General features: G+C 50.9%; 13 non-coding genes across 13 annotated transcripts; all 13 read right to left on the reverse strand.

Annotated features, from left to right (window-relative positions):
- Nucleotides 1–121: 121 nt before the first annotated feature.
- Nucleotides 122–192, reverse strand: trnag-gcc. Its single transcript has one exon. It is a non-coding gene; the product is annotated as a tRNA-Gly (tRNA).
- A 1,304-nt stretch (nucleotides 193–1,496) lies between these two features.
- trnag-gcc lies at nucleotides 1,497–1,567 on the reverse strand. The gene has a single exon. It is a non-coding gene; the product is annotated as a tRNA-Gly (tRNA).
- Nucleotides 1,568–2,186: 619 nt separating this feature from the next.
- Nucleotides 2,187–2,257, reverse strand: trnag-gcc. Its single transcript has one exon. It is a non-coding gene; the product is annotated as a tRNA-Gly (tRNA).
- A 1,303-nt stretch (nucleotides 2,258–3,560) lies between these two features.
- trnag-gcc lies at nucleotides 3,561–3,631 on the reverse strand. The gene has a single exon. It is a non-coding gene; the product is annotated as a tRNA-Gly (tRNA).
- Nucleotides 3,632–4,249: 618 nt separating this feature from the next.
- On the reverse strand, nucleotides 4,250–4,319 carry trnag-gcc. Its single transcript has one exon. It is a non-coding gene; the product is annotated as a tRNA-Gly (tRNA).
- Nucleotides 4,320–5,626: 1,307 nt separating this feature from the next.
- Nucleotides 5,627–5,697, reverse strand: trnag-gcc. The gene has a single exon. It is a non-coding gene; the product is annotated as a tRNA-Gly (tRNA).
- A 1,991-nt stretch (nucleotides 5,698–7,688) lies between these two features.
- On the reverse strand, nucleotides 7,689–7,759 carry trnag-gcc. Its single transcript has one exon. It is a non-coding gene; the product is annotated as a tRNA-Gly (tRNA).
- A 1,990-nt stretch (nucleotides 7,760–9,749) lies between these two features.
- Nucleotides 9,750–9,820, reverse strand: trnag-gcc. Its single transcript has one exon. It is a non-coding gene; the product is annotated as a tRNA-Gly (tRNA).
- A 617-nt stretch (nucleotides 9,821–10,437) lies between these two features.
- On the reverse strand, nucleotides 10,438–10,508 carry trnag-gcc. The gene has a single exon. It is a non-coding gene; the product is annotated as a tRNA-Gly (tRNA).
- A 1,995-nt stretch (nucleotides 10,509–12,503) lies between these two features.
- trnag-gcc lies at nucleotides 12,504–12,574 on the reverse strand. The gene has a single exon. It is a non-coding gene; the product is annotated as a tRNA-Gly (tRNA).
- Nucleotides 12,575–13,192: 618 nt separating this feature from the next.
- trnag-gcc lies at nucleotides 13,193–13,263 on the reverse strand. Its single transcript has one exon. It is a non-coding gene; the product is annotated as a tRNA-Gly (tRNA).
- Nucleotides 13,264–13,881: 618 nt separating this feature from the next.
- Nucleotides 13,882–13,952, reverse strand: trnag-gcc. Its single transcript has one exon. It is a non-coding gene; the product is annotated as a tRNA-Gly (tRNA).
- A 1,307-nt stretch (nucleotides 13,953–15,259) lies between these two features.
- Nucleotides 15,260–15,330, reverse strand: trnag-gcc. The gene has a single exon. It is a non-coding gene; the product is annotated as a tRNA-Gly (tRNA).
- Between the last annotated feature and the right edge of the window lie 959 nt (nucleotides 15,331–16,289).

Consider the following 16,289-nt stretch of genomic DNA (forward strand, 5'->3'; position numbering starts at 1 on the left):
GCCCTGTCCTGTGACGCACTTCACAACTTTGCCCATATCTGGGGCTCAGCTGACAACAATTGATCCTCAGTGTCACAAGTGCCCACTTTGTCCTGCTGCAGGGCCAAGTCAAAACTGTCCTTGCATTGGCCGGGAATCGAACCCGGGCCTCCCGCGTGGCAGGCAAGAATTCTACCACTGAACAACCAATGCATCACACAATGGATGACCGCGGCCTGACGCACCCAGACGGCCACCACATGAGGTGTGCAACGCTTGTTTCATGTCAAACGTCTCCACAGCACTGCCATTGATTGTCACCAAATTTTGGCAAGCACTCTCATGCTGCCTGGCAGGATCAGGTGTTATCCCATTGCTGAACTTCTGATGTGTCGTCCAGTGTCTACATCACTCCAAAATGGCATTTTCTTGCCCCCTCTGCTTCAGTGTGGGCATGGGTCACAGCCCTTGCTCATTGACAGTGCAGTTGACTGTTGCCTAGACATAAAGGAATTGGACATTGTTGCCAAGAAAAGAAATGGAAATGACCTCACTGTGGCCTCAAATGTTGAGGTTTTGCCACAACTGGCCACTAGCCTGGTTGCTTGGAAGCCAGCCTCTGGCGCTTTCCATTAAACAGAGAGCATCGTCTTGTGATTAAAACAAGTGCCTGGCCAAGGACGTGCATGGAGTTGTTTAACGACGCATGTCCTGTCCTGTGACGCACTTCACAACTTTGCCCATATCTGGGGCTCAGCTGACAACAATTGATCCTCAGTGTCACAAGTGCCCACTTTGTCCTGCTGCAGGGCCAAGTCAAAACTGTCCTTGCATTGGCAGGAATCGACCCCGGGCCTCCTGCGTGGCAGGCAAGAATTCTACCACTGAACAACCAATGCATCACACAATGGATAACTGCGGCCTGATGCACCCAGACGGCCACCACATGAGGTGTGCAACGCTTGTTTCATGTCAAACATCTCCACAGCACTGCCATTGATTGTCACCAAATTTTGGCAAGCACTCTCATGCTGCCTGGCAGGATCAGGTGTTATCCCATTGCTGAACTTCTGATGTGTCATCCAGTGTCTACATCACTCCAAAATGGCTTTTCTTGCCCCCTCTGCTTCAGTGTGGGCATGGGTCACAGCCCTTGCTCATTGACAGTGCAGTTGACTGTTGCCTCTTGACATAAAGGAATTGGACATTGTTGCCAAGAAAAGAAATGGAAAGACCTCACTGTGGCCTCAAATGTTGAGGTTTTGCCACAACTGGCCACTAGCCTGGTTGCTTGGAAGCCAGCCTCTGGCGCTTTCCATTAAACAGAGAGCATTGTCTTGTGATTAAAACAAGTGCCTGGCCAAGGACTTGCATGGAGTTGTTTAACGACTTGCATGCCCTGTCCTGTGACGCGCTTCACAACTTTGCCCGTATCTGGGGCTCAGCTGAAAACAGTTGATCCTCATTGTCACAAGTGCCCACTTTGTCCTGCTGAAGGGCCAAGTCAAAACTGTCCTTGCATTGGCCGGGAATCGAACCCGGGCCTCCCGCGTGGCAGGCAAGAGTTCTACCACTGAACAACCAATGCATCACACAATGGATGACCTGCGCCTGATGCGCCCAGGCGGCCACCACATGAGGTGTGCAACGCTTGTTTCATGTCAAACGTCTCCACAGCACTGCCATTGATTGTCACCAAATTTCGGCAAGCACTCTCATGCTGCCTGGCAGGATCAGGTGTTATCCCATTGCTGAACTTCTGATGTGTCGTCCAGTGTCTACATCACTCCAAAATGGCATTTTCTTGCCCCCTCTGCTTCAGTGTGGGCATGGGTCACAGCCCTTGCTCATTGACAGTGCAGTTGACCGTTGCCTCTTGACATAAAGGAATTGGACATTGTTGCCAAGAAAAGAAATGGAAAGACCTCACTGTGGCCTCAAATGTTGAGGTTGTGCCACAACTGGCCACTAGCCTGGTTGCTTGGAAGCCAGCCTCTGGCGCTTTCCATTAAGCAGAGAGCTTCTTCTTGTGCCACCAAACAATGTGCCTGGCCAAGGACTTGCATGGAGTTGTTTAACGACGCATGCCCTGTCCTGTGACACACTTCACAACTTTGCCCATATCTGGGGCTCAGCTGAAAACAATTGATCCTCAGTGTCACAAGTGCCCACTTTCTCCTGCTGAAGGGCCAAGTCAAAACTGTCTCTGCATTGGCCGGGAATCGAACCCGGGCCTCCCGCGTGGCAGGCGAGAATTCTACCACTGAACAACCAATGCATCACACAATGGACATCCGCGGCCTTATGTACCCAGACGGCCACCACATGAGGTGTGCAACGCTTGTTTCATGTCAAACGTCTCCACAGCACTGCCATTGATTGTCACCAAATTTTGGCAAGCACTCTCATGCTGCCTGGCAGGATCAGGTGTTATCCCATTGCTGAACTTCTGATGTGTCATCCAGTGTCTACATCACTCCAAAATGGCATTTTCTTGCCCCTCTGCTTCAGTGTGGGCATGGGTCACAGCCCTTGCTCATTGACACTAACTGCAGTTCACTGTTGCCTAGATACGAAGGAATTGGACATTGTTGCCAAGAAAAGAAATGGAAAGACCTCACTGTGGCCTCAAATGTTGAGGTTTTGCCACAACTGGCCACTAGCCTGGTTGCTTGGAAGCCAGCCTCTGGCGCTTTCCATTAAACAGAGCATCGTCTTGTGATTAAAACAAGTGCCTGGCCAAGGACGTGCATGGAGTTGTTTAACGACGCATGCCCTGTCCTGTGACGCACTTCACAACTTTGCCCATATCTGGGGCTCAGCTGACAACAATTGATCCTCAGTGTCACAAGTGCCCACTTTGTCCTGCTGCAGGGCCAAGTCAAAATTGTCCTTGCATTGGCCGGAATCGAACCCGGGCCTCCCGCGTGGCAGGCGAGAATTCTACCACTGAACAACCAATGCATCACACAATGGATAACTGCGGCCTGACGCGCCCAGACGGCCACCACATGAGGTGTGCAACGCTTGTTTCATGTCAAACATCTCCATAGCACTGCCATTGATTGTCACCAAATTTTGGCAAGCACTCTCATGCTGCCTGGCAGGATCAGATGTTATCCCATTGCTGAACTTCTGATGTGTCATCCAGTGTCTACATCACTCCAAAATGGCTTTTCTTGCCCCTCTGCTTCAGTGTGGGCATGGGTCACAGCCCTTGCTCATTGACAGTGCAGTTGACCGTTGCCTCTTGACATAAAGGAATTGGATATTGTTGCCAAGAAAAGAAATGGAAAGACCTCACTGTGGCCTCAAATGTTGAGGTTGTGCCACAACTGGCCACTAGCCTGGTTGCTTGGAAGCCAGCCTCTGGCGCTTTCTATTAAGCAGAGAGCTTCTTCTTGTGCCACCAATCAAAGTGCCTGGCCAAGGACTTGCATGGAGTTGTTTAACGACGCATGCCCTGTCCTGTGACGCGCTTCAAAACTTTGCCCGTATCTGGGGCTCAGGTGACAACAATTGATCCTCAATGTCACAAGTGCCCACTTTGTCCTGCTGAAGGGCCAAGTCAAAACTGTCTTTGCATTGGCCGGGAATCGAACCCGGGCCTCCCGCGTGGCAGGCGAGAATTCTACCACTGAACAACCAATGCATCACACAATGGACAACTGGGGCGTGACGTGCCCAGTCGACCCCACATGAGGTGTGCAACGCTTGTTTCATGTCAAACGTCTCCACAGCACTGCCATTGATTGTCACCAAATTTTGGCAAGCACTCTCATGCTGCCTGGCAGGATCAGGTGTTATCCCATTGCTGAACTTCTGATGTGTCATCCAGTGTCTACATCACTCCAAAATGGCTTTTCTTTGCCCCCTCTGCTTCAGTGTGGGCATGGGTCACAGCCCTTGCTCATTGACACTAACTGCAGTTCAATGTTGCCTAGATACGAAGGAATTGGACATTGTTGCCCAGAAAAGAAATGGAAATGCCTCACTGTGGCCTCAAATGTTGAGGTTTTGCCACAACTGGCCACTAGCCTGGTTGCTTGGAAGCCAGCCTCTGGCGCTTTCCATTAAACAGAGAGCATCGTCTTGTGATTAAAACAAGTGCCTGGCCAAGGACGTGCATGGAGTTGTTTAACGACGCATGTCCTGTCCTGTGACGCACTTCACAACTTTGCCCATATCTGGGGCTCAGCTGACAACAATTGATCCTCAGTGTCACAAGTGCCCACTTTGTCCTGCTGCAGGGCCAAGTCAAAACTGTCCTTGCATTGGCCGGGACTCGAACCCGGGCCTCCGCGTGGCAGGCGAGAATTCTACCACTGAACAACCAATGCATCACACAATGGATAACTGCGGCCTGACGCGCCCAGACGGCCACCACATGAGGTGTGCAACGCTTGTTTCATGTCAAACATCTCCACAGCACTGCCATTGATTGTCACCAAATTTTGGCAAGCACTCTCATGCTGCCTGGCAGGATCAGATGTTATCCCATTGCTGAACTTCTGATGTGTCGTCCATTGCCTACATCACTCCAAAATGACATTTTCTTGCCCCCTCTGCTTCAGTGTGGGCATGGGTCACAGCCCTTGCTCATTGACAGTGCAGTTGACTGTTGCCTCTTGACATAAAGGAATTGGACATTGTTGCCAAGAAAAGAAATGGAAAGACCTCACTGTGGCCTCAAATGTTGAGGTTGTGCCACAACTGGCCACTAGCCTGGTTGCTTGGAAGCCAGCCTCTGGCGCTTTCCATTAAACAGAGAGCATTGTCTTGTGATTAAAACAAGTGCCTGGCCAAGGACTAGCATGGAGTTGTTTAACGACTTATGCGCTGTCCTGTGACGCACTTCACAACTTTGCCCGTATCTGGGGCTCAGCTGACAACAATTGATCCTCAGTGTCACAAGTGTCAACTTTGCCCTCCTGCAGGGCCAAGTCAAAACTGTCCTTGCATTGGCAGGGAATCGAACCCGGGCCTCCCGCGTGGCAGGCAAGAGTTCTACCACTGAACAACCAATGCATCACACAATGGATGACTGCGGCCTGATGCACCCAGACGGCCACCACATGAGGTGTGCAACGCTTGTTTCATGTCAAACGTCTCCACAGCACTGCCATTGATTGTCACCAAATTTTGGCAAGCACTCTCATGCTGCCTGGCAGGATCAGGTGTTATCCCATTGCTGAACTTCTGATGTGTCATCCAGTGTCTACATCACTCCAAAATGGCATTTTCTTGCCCCCTCTGCTTCAGTGTGGGCATGGGTCACAGCCCTTGCTCATTGACAGTGCAGTTGACTGTTGCCTCTTGACATAAAGGAATTGGACATTGTTGCCAAGAAAAGAAATGGAAAGACCTCACTGTGGCCTCAAATGTTGAGGTTGTGCCACAACTGGCCACTAGCCTGGTTGCTTGGAAGCCAGCCTCTGGCGCTTTCCATTAAGCAGAGAGCTTCTTCTTGTGCCACCAATCAAAGTGCCTGGCCAAGGACTTGCATGGAGTTGTTTAACGACGCATGCCCTGTCCTGTGACGAGCTTCAAAACTTTGCCCGTATCTGGGGCTCAGGTGACAACAATTGATCCTCAATGTCACAAGTGCCCACTTTGTCCTGCTGAAGGGCCAAGTCAAAACTGTCCTTGCATTGGCCGGGAATCGAACCCGGGCCTCCCGCGTGGCAGGCGAGAATTCTACCACTGAACAACCAATGCATCACACAATGGACAACGGGGGCGTGACGCGCCCAGTCGACCCCACATGAGGTGTGCAACGCTTGTTTCATGTCAAACGTCTCCACAGCACTGCCATTGATTGTCACCAAATTTTGGCAAGCACTCTCATGCTGCCTGGCAGGATCAGGTGTTATCCCATTGCTGAACTTCTGATGTGTCATCCAGTGTCTACATCACTCCAAAATGGCTTTTCTTTGCCCCCTCTGCTTCAGTGTGGGCGTGGGTCACAGCCCTTGCTCATTGACACTAACTGCAGTTCACTGTTGCCTAGATACGAAGGAATTGGACATTGTTGCCAAGAAAAGAAATGGAAATACCTCACTGTGGCCTCAAATGTTGAGGTTTTGCCACAACTGGCCACTAGCATGGTTGCTTGGAAGCCAGCCTCTGGCGCTTTCCATTAAACAGAGAGCATCGTCTTGTGATTAAAACAAGTGCCTGGCCAAGGACGTGCATGGAGTTGTTTAACGACGCATGCCCTGTCCTGTGACGCACTTCACAACTTTGCCCATATCCGGGGCTCTGTTGACAACAATTGATCCTCAGTGTCACAAGTGCCCACTTTCTCCTGCTGCAGGGCCAAGTCAAGAGTCTTTGCATTGGCCGAGAATCGAACCCGGCCTCCCACGTGGCAGGCGAGAATTCTACCACTGAACAACCAATGCATCACACAATGGACAATCCGGCGTGGCGTACCCAGACGGCCACCACATGAGGTGTGCAACGCTTGTTTCATGTCAAACGTCTCCACAGCACTGCCATTGATTGTCACCAAATTTTGGCAAGCACTCTCATGCTGCCTGGCAGGATCAGGTGTTATCCCATTGCTGAACTTCTGATGTGTCGTCCAGTGCCTACATCACTCCAAAATGGCATTTTCTTGCCCCCTCTGCTTCAGTGTGGGCATGGGTCACAGCCCTTGCTCATTGACACTAACTGCAGTTCACTGTTGCCTAGATACGAAGGAATTGGACATTGTTGCCAAGAAAAGAAATGGAAAGACCTCACTGTGGCCTCAAATGTTGAGGTTGTGCCACAACTGGCCACTAGCCTGGTTGCTTGGAAGCCAGCCTCTGGCGCTTTCCATTAAACAGAGAGTATTGTCTTGTGATTAAAACAAGTGCCTGGCCAAGGACGTGCATGGAGTTGTTTAACGACGCATGCCCTGTCCTGTGACACACTTCACAACTTTGCCCGTATCTGGGGCTCAGCTGACAACAATTGATCCTCAGTGTCACAAGTGTCAACTTTGCCCTCCTGCAGGGCCAAGTCAAAACTGTCCTTGCATTGGCTGGGAATCGAGCCCGGGCCTCCCGTGGCAGGCAAGAGTTCTACCACTGAACAACCAATGCATCACACAATGGATAACTGCGCCTGATGCACCCAGACGGCCACCACATGAGGTGTGCAACGCTTGTTTCATGTCAAACGTCTCCACAGCACTGCCATTGATTGTCACCAAATTTTGGCAAGCACTCTCATGCTGCCTGGCAGGATCAGGTGTTATCCCATTGCTGAACTTCTGATGTGTCGTCCAGTGTCTACATCACTCCAAAATGGCATTTTCTTGCCCCCTCTGCTTCAGTGTGGGCATGGGTCACAGCCCTTGCTCATTGACAGTGCAGTTGACTGTTGCCTCTTGACATAAAGGAATTGGACATTGTTGCCAAGAAAAGAAATGGAAAGACCTCACTGTGGCCTCAAATGTTGAGGTTGTGCCACAACTGGCCACTAGCCTGGTTGCTTGGAAGCCAGCCTCTGGCGCTTTCCATTAAGCAGAGAGCTTCTTCTTGTGCCACCAATCAAAGTGCCTGGCCAAGGACTTGCATGGAGTTGTTTAACGACGCATGCCCTGTCCTGTGACGCGCTTCAAAACTTTGCCCGTATCTGGGGCTCAGGTGACAACAATTGATCCTCAATGTCACAAGTGCCCACTTTGTCCTGCTGAAGGGCCAAGTCAAAACTGTCTCTGCATTGGCCGGGAATCGAACCCGGGCCTCCCGCGTGGCAGGCGAGAATTCTACCACTGAACAACCAATGCATCACAGAATGGATGACCGCGGCCTGACGCGCCCATTCGACCCCACATGAGGTGTGCAACGCTTGTTTCATGTCAAACGTCTCCACAGCACTGCCATTGATTGTCACCAAATTTTGGCAAGCACTCTCATGCTGCCTGGCAGGATCAGGTGTTATCCCATTGCTGAACTTCTGATGTGTCATCCAGTGTCTACATCACTCCAAAATGGCTTTTCTTTGCCCCCTCTGCTTCAGTGTGGGCATGGGTCACAGCCCTTGCTCATTGACACTAACTGCAGTTCACTGTTGCCTAGATACGAAGGAATTGGACATTGTTGCCAAGAAAAGAAATGGAAAGACCTCACTGTGGCCTCAAATGTTGAGGTTTTGCCACAACTGGCCACTAGCCTGGTTGCTTGGAAGCCAGCCTCTGGCGCTTTCCATTAAACAGAGAGCATCGTCTTGTGATTAAAACAAGTGCCTGGCCAAGGACGTGCATGGAGTTGTTTAACGACGCATGCCCTGTCCTGTGACGCACTTCACAACTTTGCCCATATCTGGGGCTCAGCTGACAACAATTGATCCTCAGTGTCACAACTGCCCACTTTGTCCTGCTGCAGGGCCAAGTCAAAACCGTCCTTGCATTGGGCGGGAATCGAACCCGGGCCTCCCGCGTGGCAGGGGAGAATTCTACCACTGAACAACCAATGCATCACACAATGGATAACTGCGGCCTGACGTGCCCAGACGGCCACCACATGAGGTGTGCAACGCTTGTTTCTTGTCAAACATCTCCACAGCACTGCCATTGATTGTCACCAAATTTTGGCAAGCACTCTCATGCTGCCTGGCAGGATCAGATGTTATCCCATTGCTGAACTTCTGATGTGTCGTCCAGTGCCTACATCACTCCAAAATGGCTTTTCTTGCCCCTCTGCTTCAGTGTGGGCATGGGTCACAGCCCTTGCTCATTGACAGTGCAGTTGACCGTTGCCTCTTGACATAACGGAATTGGACATTGTTGCCAAGAAAAGAAATGGAAAGACCTCACTGTGGCCTCAAATGTTGAGGTTTTGCCACAACTGGCCACTAGCCTGGTTGCTTGGAAGCCAGCCTCTGGCGCTTTCCATTAAACAGAGAGCATTCTTCTTGTGCCATTAAAACAAGTGCCTGGCCAAGGACTTGCATGGAGTTGTTTAACGACGCATGCCCTGTCCTGTGACGCTTCACAACTTTGCCCATATCTGGGGCTCAGGTGACAACAATTGATCCTCAGTGTCACAAGTGCCCACTTTGTCCTGCTGAAGGGCCAAGTCAAAACTGTCTCTTGCATTGGCCGAATCGAACCCGGGCCTCCCGTGGCAGGCGAGAATTCTACCACTGAACAACCAATGCATCACACAATGGACAACTGGCGTGACGCGCCCAGTCGACCACCACATGAGGTGTGCAACGCTTGTTTCATGTCAAACGTCTCCACAGCACTGCCATTGATTGTCACCAAATTTTGGCAAGCACTCTCATGCTGCCTGGCAGGATCAGGTGTTATCCCATTGCTGAACTTCTGATGTGTCGTCCAGTGTCTACATCACTCCAAAATGGCATTTTCTTGCCCCCTCTGCTTCAGTGTGGGCATGGGTCACAGCCCTTGCTCATTGACACTAACTGCAGTTCAATGTTGCCTAGATACGAAGGACTTGGACATTGTTGCCCAGAAAAGAAATGGAAATGCCTCACTGTGGCCTCAAATGTTGAGGTTTTGCCACAACTGGCCACTAGCCTGGTTGCTTGGAAGCCAGCCTCTGGCGCTTTCCATTAAACAGAGAGCATCGTCTTGTGATTAAAACAAGTGCCTGGCCAAGGACGTGCATGGAGTTGTTTAACGACGCATGTCCTGTCCTGTGACGCACTTCACAACTTTGCCCATATCTGGGGCTCAGCTGACAACAATTGATCCTCAGTGTCACAAGTGCCCACTTTGTCCTGCTGCAGGGCCAAGTCAAAACTGTCCTTGCATTGGCCGGGAATCGAACCCGGGCCTCCCGCGTGGCAGGCGAGAATTCTACCACTGAACAACCAATGCATCACACAATGGATAACTGCGGCTTGACGCGCCCAGACGGCCACCACATGAGGTGTGCAACGCTTGTTTCATGTCAAACATCTCCACAGCACTGCCATTGATTGTCACCAAATTTTGGCAAGCACTCTCATGCTGCCTGGCAGGATCAGATGTTATCCCATTGCTGAACTTCTGATGTGTCGTCCATTGCCTACATCACTCCAAAATGACATTTTCTTGCCCCCTCTGCTTCAGTGTGGGCATGGGTCACAGCCCTTGCTCATTGACAGTGCAGTTGACTGTTGCCTCTTGACATAAAGGAATTGGACATTGTTGCCAAGAAAAGAAATGGAAAGACCTCACTGTGGCCTCAAATGTTGAGGTTGTGCCACAACTGGCCACTAGCCTGGTTGCTTGGAAGCCAGCCTCTGGCGCTTTCCATTAAACAGAGAGCATTGTCTTGTGATTAAAACAAGTGCCTGGCCAAGGACTAGCATGGAGTTGTTTAACGACTTATGCGCTGTCCTGTGACGCACTTCACAACTTTGCCCGTATCTGGGGCTCAGCTGACAACAATTGATCCTCAGTGTCACAAGTGTCAACTTTGCCCTCCTGCAGGGCCAAGTCAAAACTGTCCTTGCATTGGCAGGGAATCGAACCCGGGCCTCCCGCGTGGCAGGCGAGAATTCTACCACTGAACAACCAATGCATCACACAATGGATCACTGCGGCCTGACGCGCCCAGACGGCCACCACATGAGGTGTGCAACGCTTGTTTCATGTCAAACGTCTCCACAGCACTGCCATTGATTGTCACCAAATTTTGGCAAGCACTCTCATGCTGCCTGGCAGGATCAGGTGTTATCCCATTGCTGAACTTCTGATGTGTCATCCAGCGTCTACATCACTCCAAAATGGCATTTTCTTGCCCCCTCTGCTTCAGTGTGGGCATGGGTCACAGCCCTTGCTCATTGACAGTGCAGTTGACTGTTGCCTCTTGACATAAAGGAATTGGACATTGTTGCCAAGAAAAGAAATGGAAAGACCTCACTGTGGCCTCAAATGTTGAGGTTGTGCCACAACTGGCCACTAGCCTGGTTGCTTGGAAGCCAGCCTCTGGCGCTTTCCATTAAGCAGAGAGCTTCTTCTTGTGCCATTAAAACAAGTGCCTGGCCAAGGACTTGCATGGAGTTGTTTAACGACGCATGCCCTGTCCTGTGACGCAGCTTCAAAACTTTGCCCGTATCTGGGGCTCAGGTGACAACAATTGATCCTCAATGTCACAAGTGCCCACTTTGTCCTGCTGAAGGGCCAAGTCAAAACTGTCTCTGCATTGGCCGAATCGAACCCGGGCCTCCCAGGCGTGGCAAGAATTCTACCACTGAACAACCAATGCATCACACAATGGACAACGGGGGCGTGACGCGCCCAGTCGACCCCACATGAGGTGTGCAACGCTTGTTTCATGTCAAACGTCTCCACAGCACTGCCATTGATTGTCACCAAATTTTGGCAAGCACTCTCATGCTGCCTGGCAGGATCAGGTGTTATCCCATTGCTGAACTTCTGATGTGTCATCCAGTGTCTACATCACTCCAAAATGGCTTTTCTTTGCCCCCTCTGCTTCAGTGTGGGCGTGGGTCACAGCCCTTGCTCATTGACACTAACTGCAGTTCACTGTTGCCTAGATACGAAGGAATTGGACATTGTTGCCAAGAAAAGAAATGGAAATACCTCACTGTGGCCTCAAATGTTGAGGTTTTGCCACAACTGGCCACTAGCATGGTTGCTTGGAAGCCAGCCTCTGGCGCTTTCCATTAAACAGAGAGCATCGTCTTGTGATTAAAACAAGTGCCTGGCCAAGGACGTGCATGGAGTTGTTTAACAACGCATGCCCTGTCCTGTGACGCACTTCACAACTTTGCCCATATCCGGGGCTCTGTTGACAACAATTGATCCTCAATGTCACAAGTGCCCACTTTCTCCTGCTGCAGGGCCAAGTCAAAAGAGTCTTTGCATTGGCCGAGAATCGAACCCGGGCCTCCCACGTGGCAGGCGAGAATTCTACCACTGAACAACCAATGCATCACACAATGGACATCCGCGGCCTTATGTACCCAGACGGCCACCACATGAGGTGTGCAACGCTTGTTTCATGTCAAACGTCTCCACAGCACTGCCATTGATTGTCACCAAATTTTGGCAAGCACTCTCATGCTGCCTGGCAGGATCAGGTGTTATCCCATTGCTGAACTTCTGATGTGTCGTCCAGTGCCTACATCACTCCAAAATGGCATTTTCTTGCCCCCTCTGCTTCAGTGTGGGCATGGGTCACAGCCCTTGCTCATTGACACTAACTGCAGTTCACTGTTGCCTAGATACGAAGGAATTGGACATTGTTGCCAAGAAAAGAAATGGAAAGACCTCACTGTGGCCTCAAATGTTGAGGTTTTGCCACAACTGGCCACTAGCCTGGTTGCTTGGAAGCCAGCCTCTGGCGCTTTCCATTAAACAGAGAGCATCGTCTTGTGATTAAAACAAGTGCCTGGCCAAGGACGTGCATGGAGTTGTTTAACGACGCATGCCCTGTCCTGTGACGCACTTCACAACTTTGCCCATATCTGGGGCTCAGCTGACAACAATTGATCCTCAGTGTCACAAGTGCCCACTTTGTCCTGCTGCAGGGCCAAGTCAAAATTGTCCTTGCATTGGCCGGGAATCGAACCCGGGCCTCCCGCGTGGCAGGCGAGAATTCTACCACTGAACAACCAATGCATCACACAATGGATAACTGCGGCCTGACGCGCCCAGACGGCCACCACATGAGGTGTGCAACGCTTGTTTCATGTCAAACATCTCCATAGCACTGCCATTGATTGTCACCAAATTTTGGCAAGCACTCTCATGCTGCCTGGCAGGATCAGATGTTATCCCATTGCTGAACTTCTGATGTGTCATCCAGTGTCTACATCACTCCAAAATGGCTTTTCTTGCCCCCTCTGCTTCAGTGTGGGCATGGGTCACAGCCCTTGCTCATTGACAGTGCAGTTGACCGTTGCCTCTTGACATAAAGGAATTGGATATTGTTGCCAAGAAAAGAAATGGAAAGACCTCACTGTGGCCTCAAATGTTGAGGTTGTGCCACAACTGGCCACTAGCCTGGTTGCTTGGAAGCCAGCCTCTGGCGCTTTCTATTAAGCAGAGAGCTTCTTCTTGTGCCACCAATCAAAGTGCCTGGCCAAGGACTTGCATGGAGTTGTTTAACGACGCATGCCCTGTCCTGTGACGCGCTTCAAAACTTTGCCCGTATCTGGGGCTCAGGTGACAACAATTGATCCTCAATGTCACAAGTGCCCACTTTGTCCTGCTGAAGGGCCAAGTCAAAACTGTCTCTGCATTGGCCGGGAATCGAACCCGGGCCTCCCGCGTGGCAGGCGAGAATTCTACCACTGAACAACCAATGCATCACACAATGGACAACTGGGGCGTGACGTGCCCAGTCGACCCCACATGAGGTGTGCAACGCTTGTTTCATGTCAAACGTCTCCACAGCACTGCCATTGATTGTCACCAAATTTTGGCAAGCACTCTCATGCTGCCTGGCAGGATCAGGTGTTATCCCATTGCTGAACTTCTGATGTGTCATCCAGTGTCTACATCACTCCAAAATGGCTTTTCTTTGCCCCCTCTGCTTCAGTGTGGGCATGGGTCACAGCCCTTGCTCATTGACACTAACTGCAGTTCAATGTTGCCTAGATACGAAGGAATTGGACATTGTTGCCCAGAAAAGAAATGGAAATGCCTCACTGTGGCCTCAAATGTTGAGGTTTTGCCACAACTGGCCACTAGCCTGGTTGCTTGGAAGCCAGCCTCTGGCGCTTTCCATTAAACAGAGAGCATCGTCTTGTGATTAAAACAAGTGCCTGGCCAAGGACGTGCATGGAGTTGTTTAACGACGCATGTCCTGTCCTGTGACGCACTTCACAACTTTGCCCATATCTGGGGCTCAGCTGACAACAATTGATCCTCAGTGTCACAAGTGCCCACTTTGTCCTGCTGCAGGGCCAAGTCAAAACTGTCCTTGCATTGGCCGGGAATCGAACCCGGGCCTCCCGCGTGGCAGGCGAGAATTCTACCACTGAACAACCAATGCATCACACAATGGATAACTGCGGCTTGACGCGCCCAGACGGCCACCACATGAGGTGTGCAACGCTTGTTTCATGTCAAACATCTCCACAGCACTGCCATTGATTGTCACCAAATTTTGGCAAGCACTCTCATGCTGCCTGGCAGGATCAGATGTTATCCCATTGCTGAACTTCTGATGTGTCGTCCATTGCCTACATCACTCCAAAATGACATTTTCTTGCCCCCTCTGCTTCAGTGTGGGCATGGGTCACAGCCCTTGCTCATTGACAGTGCAGTTGACTGTTGCCTCTTGACATAAAGGAATTGGACATTGTTGCCAAGAAAAGAAATGGAAAGACCTCACTGTGGCCTCAAATGTTGAGGTTGTGCCACAACTGGCCACTAGCCTGGTTGCTTGGAAGCCAGCCTCTGGCGCTTTCCATTAAACAGAGAGCATTGTCTTGTGATTAAAACAAGTGCCTGGCCAAGGACTAGCATGGAGTTGTTTAACGACTTATGCGCTGTCCTGTGACGCACTTCACAACTTTGCCCGTATCTGGGGCTCAGCTGACAACAATTGATCCTCAGTGTCACAAGTGTCAACTTTGCCCTCCTGCAGGGCCAAGTCAAAACTGTCCTTGCATTGGCAGGGAATCGAACCCGGGCCTCCCGCGTGGCAGGCAAGAGTTCTACCACTGAACAACCAATGCATCACACAATGGATGACCGCGGCCTGATGCACCCAGACGGCCACCACATGAGGTGTGCAACGCTTGTTTCATGTCAAACGTCTCCACAGCACTGCCATTGATTGTCACCAAATTTTGGCAAGCACTCTCATGCTGCCTGGCAGGATCAGGTGTTATCCCATTGCTGAACTTCTGATGTGTCGTCCAGTGTCTACATCACTCCAAAATGGCATTTTCTTGCCCCCTCTGCTTCAGTGTGGGCATGGGTCACAGCCCTTGCTCATTGACAGTGCAGTTGACTGTTGCCTCTTGACATAAAGGAATTGGACATTGTTGCCAAGAAAAGAAATGGAAAGACCTCACTGTGGCCTCAAATGTTGAGGTTGTGCCACAACTGGCCACTAGCCTGGTTGCTTGGAAGCCAGCCTCTGGCGCTTTCCATTAAGCAGAGAGCTTCTTCTTGTGCCACCAATCAAAGTGCCTGGCCAAGGACTTGCATGGAGTTGTTTAACGACGCATGCCCTGTCCTGTGACGAGCTTCAAAACTTTGCCCGTATCTGGGGCTCAGGTGACAACAATTGATCCTCAATGTCACAAGTGCCCACTTTGTCCTGCTGAAGGGCCAAGTCAAAACTGTCTCTGCATTGGCCGGGAATCGAACCCGGGCCTCCCGCGTGGCAGGCGAGAATTCTACCACTGAACAACCAATGCATCACACAATGGACAACGGGGGCGTGACGCGCCCAGTCGACCCCACATGAGGTGTGCAACGCTTGTTTCATGTCAAACGTCTCCACAGCACTGCCATTGATTGTCACCAAATTTTGGCAAGCACTCTCATGCTGCCTGGCAGGATCAGGTGTTATCCCATTGCTGAACTTCTGATGTGTCATCCAGTGTCTACATCACTCCAAAATGGCTTTTCTTTGCCCCCTCTGCTTCAGTGTGGGCGTGGGTCACAGCCCTTGCTCATTGACACTAACTGCAGTTCACTGTTGCCTAGATACGAAGGAATTGGACATTGTTGCCAAGAAAAGAAATGGAAATACCTCACTGTGGCCTCAAATGTTGAGGTTTTGCCACAACTGGCCACTAGCATGGTTGCTTGGAAGCCAGCCTCTGGCGCTTTCCATTAAACAGAGAGCATCGTCTTGTGATTAAAACAAGTGCCTGGCCAAGGACGTGCATGGAGTTGTTTAACGACGCATGCCCTGTCCTGTGACGCACTTCACAACTTTGCCCATATCCGGGGCTCTGTTGACAACAATTGATCCTCAGTGTCACAAGTGCCCACTTTCTCCTGCTGCAGGGCCAAGTCAAAAGAGTCTTTGCATTGGCCGAGAATCGAACCCGGGCCTCCCACGTGGCAGGCGAGAATTCTACCACTGAACAACCAATGCATCACACAATGGACAACTGGGGCGTGACGTGCCCAGTCGACCCCACATGAGGTGTGCAACGCTTGTTTCATGTCAAACGTCTCCACAGCACTGCCATTGATTGTCACCAAATTTTGGCAAGCACTCTCATGCTGCCTGGCAGGATCAGGTGTTATCCCATTGCTGAACTTCTGATGTGTCATCCAGTGTCTACATCACTCCAAAATGGCTTTTCTTTGCCCCCTCTGCTTCAGTGTGGGCGTGGGTCACAGCCCTTGCTCATTGACACTA

The sequence above is a fragment of the Cheilinus undulatus genome, linkage group 3, assembly GCF_018320785.1.
Source record: "Cheilinus undulatus linkage group 3, ASM1832078v1, whole genome shotgun sequence".
NCBI lineage: Eukaryota > Metazoa > Chordata > Actinopteri > Labriformes > Labridae > Cheilinus > Cheilinus undulatus.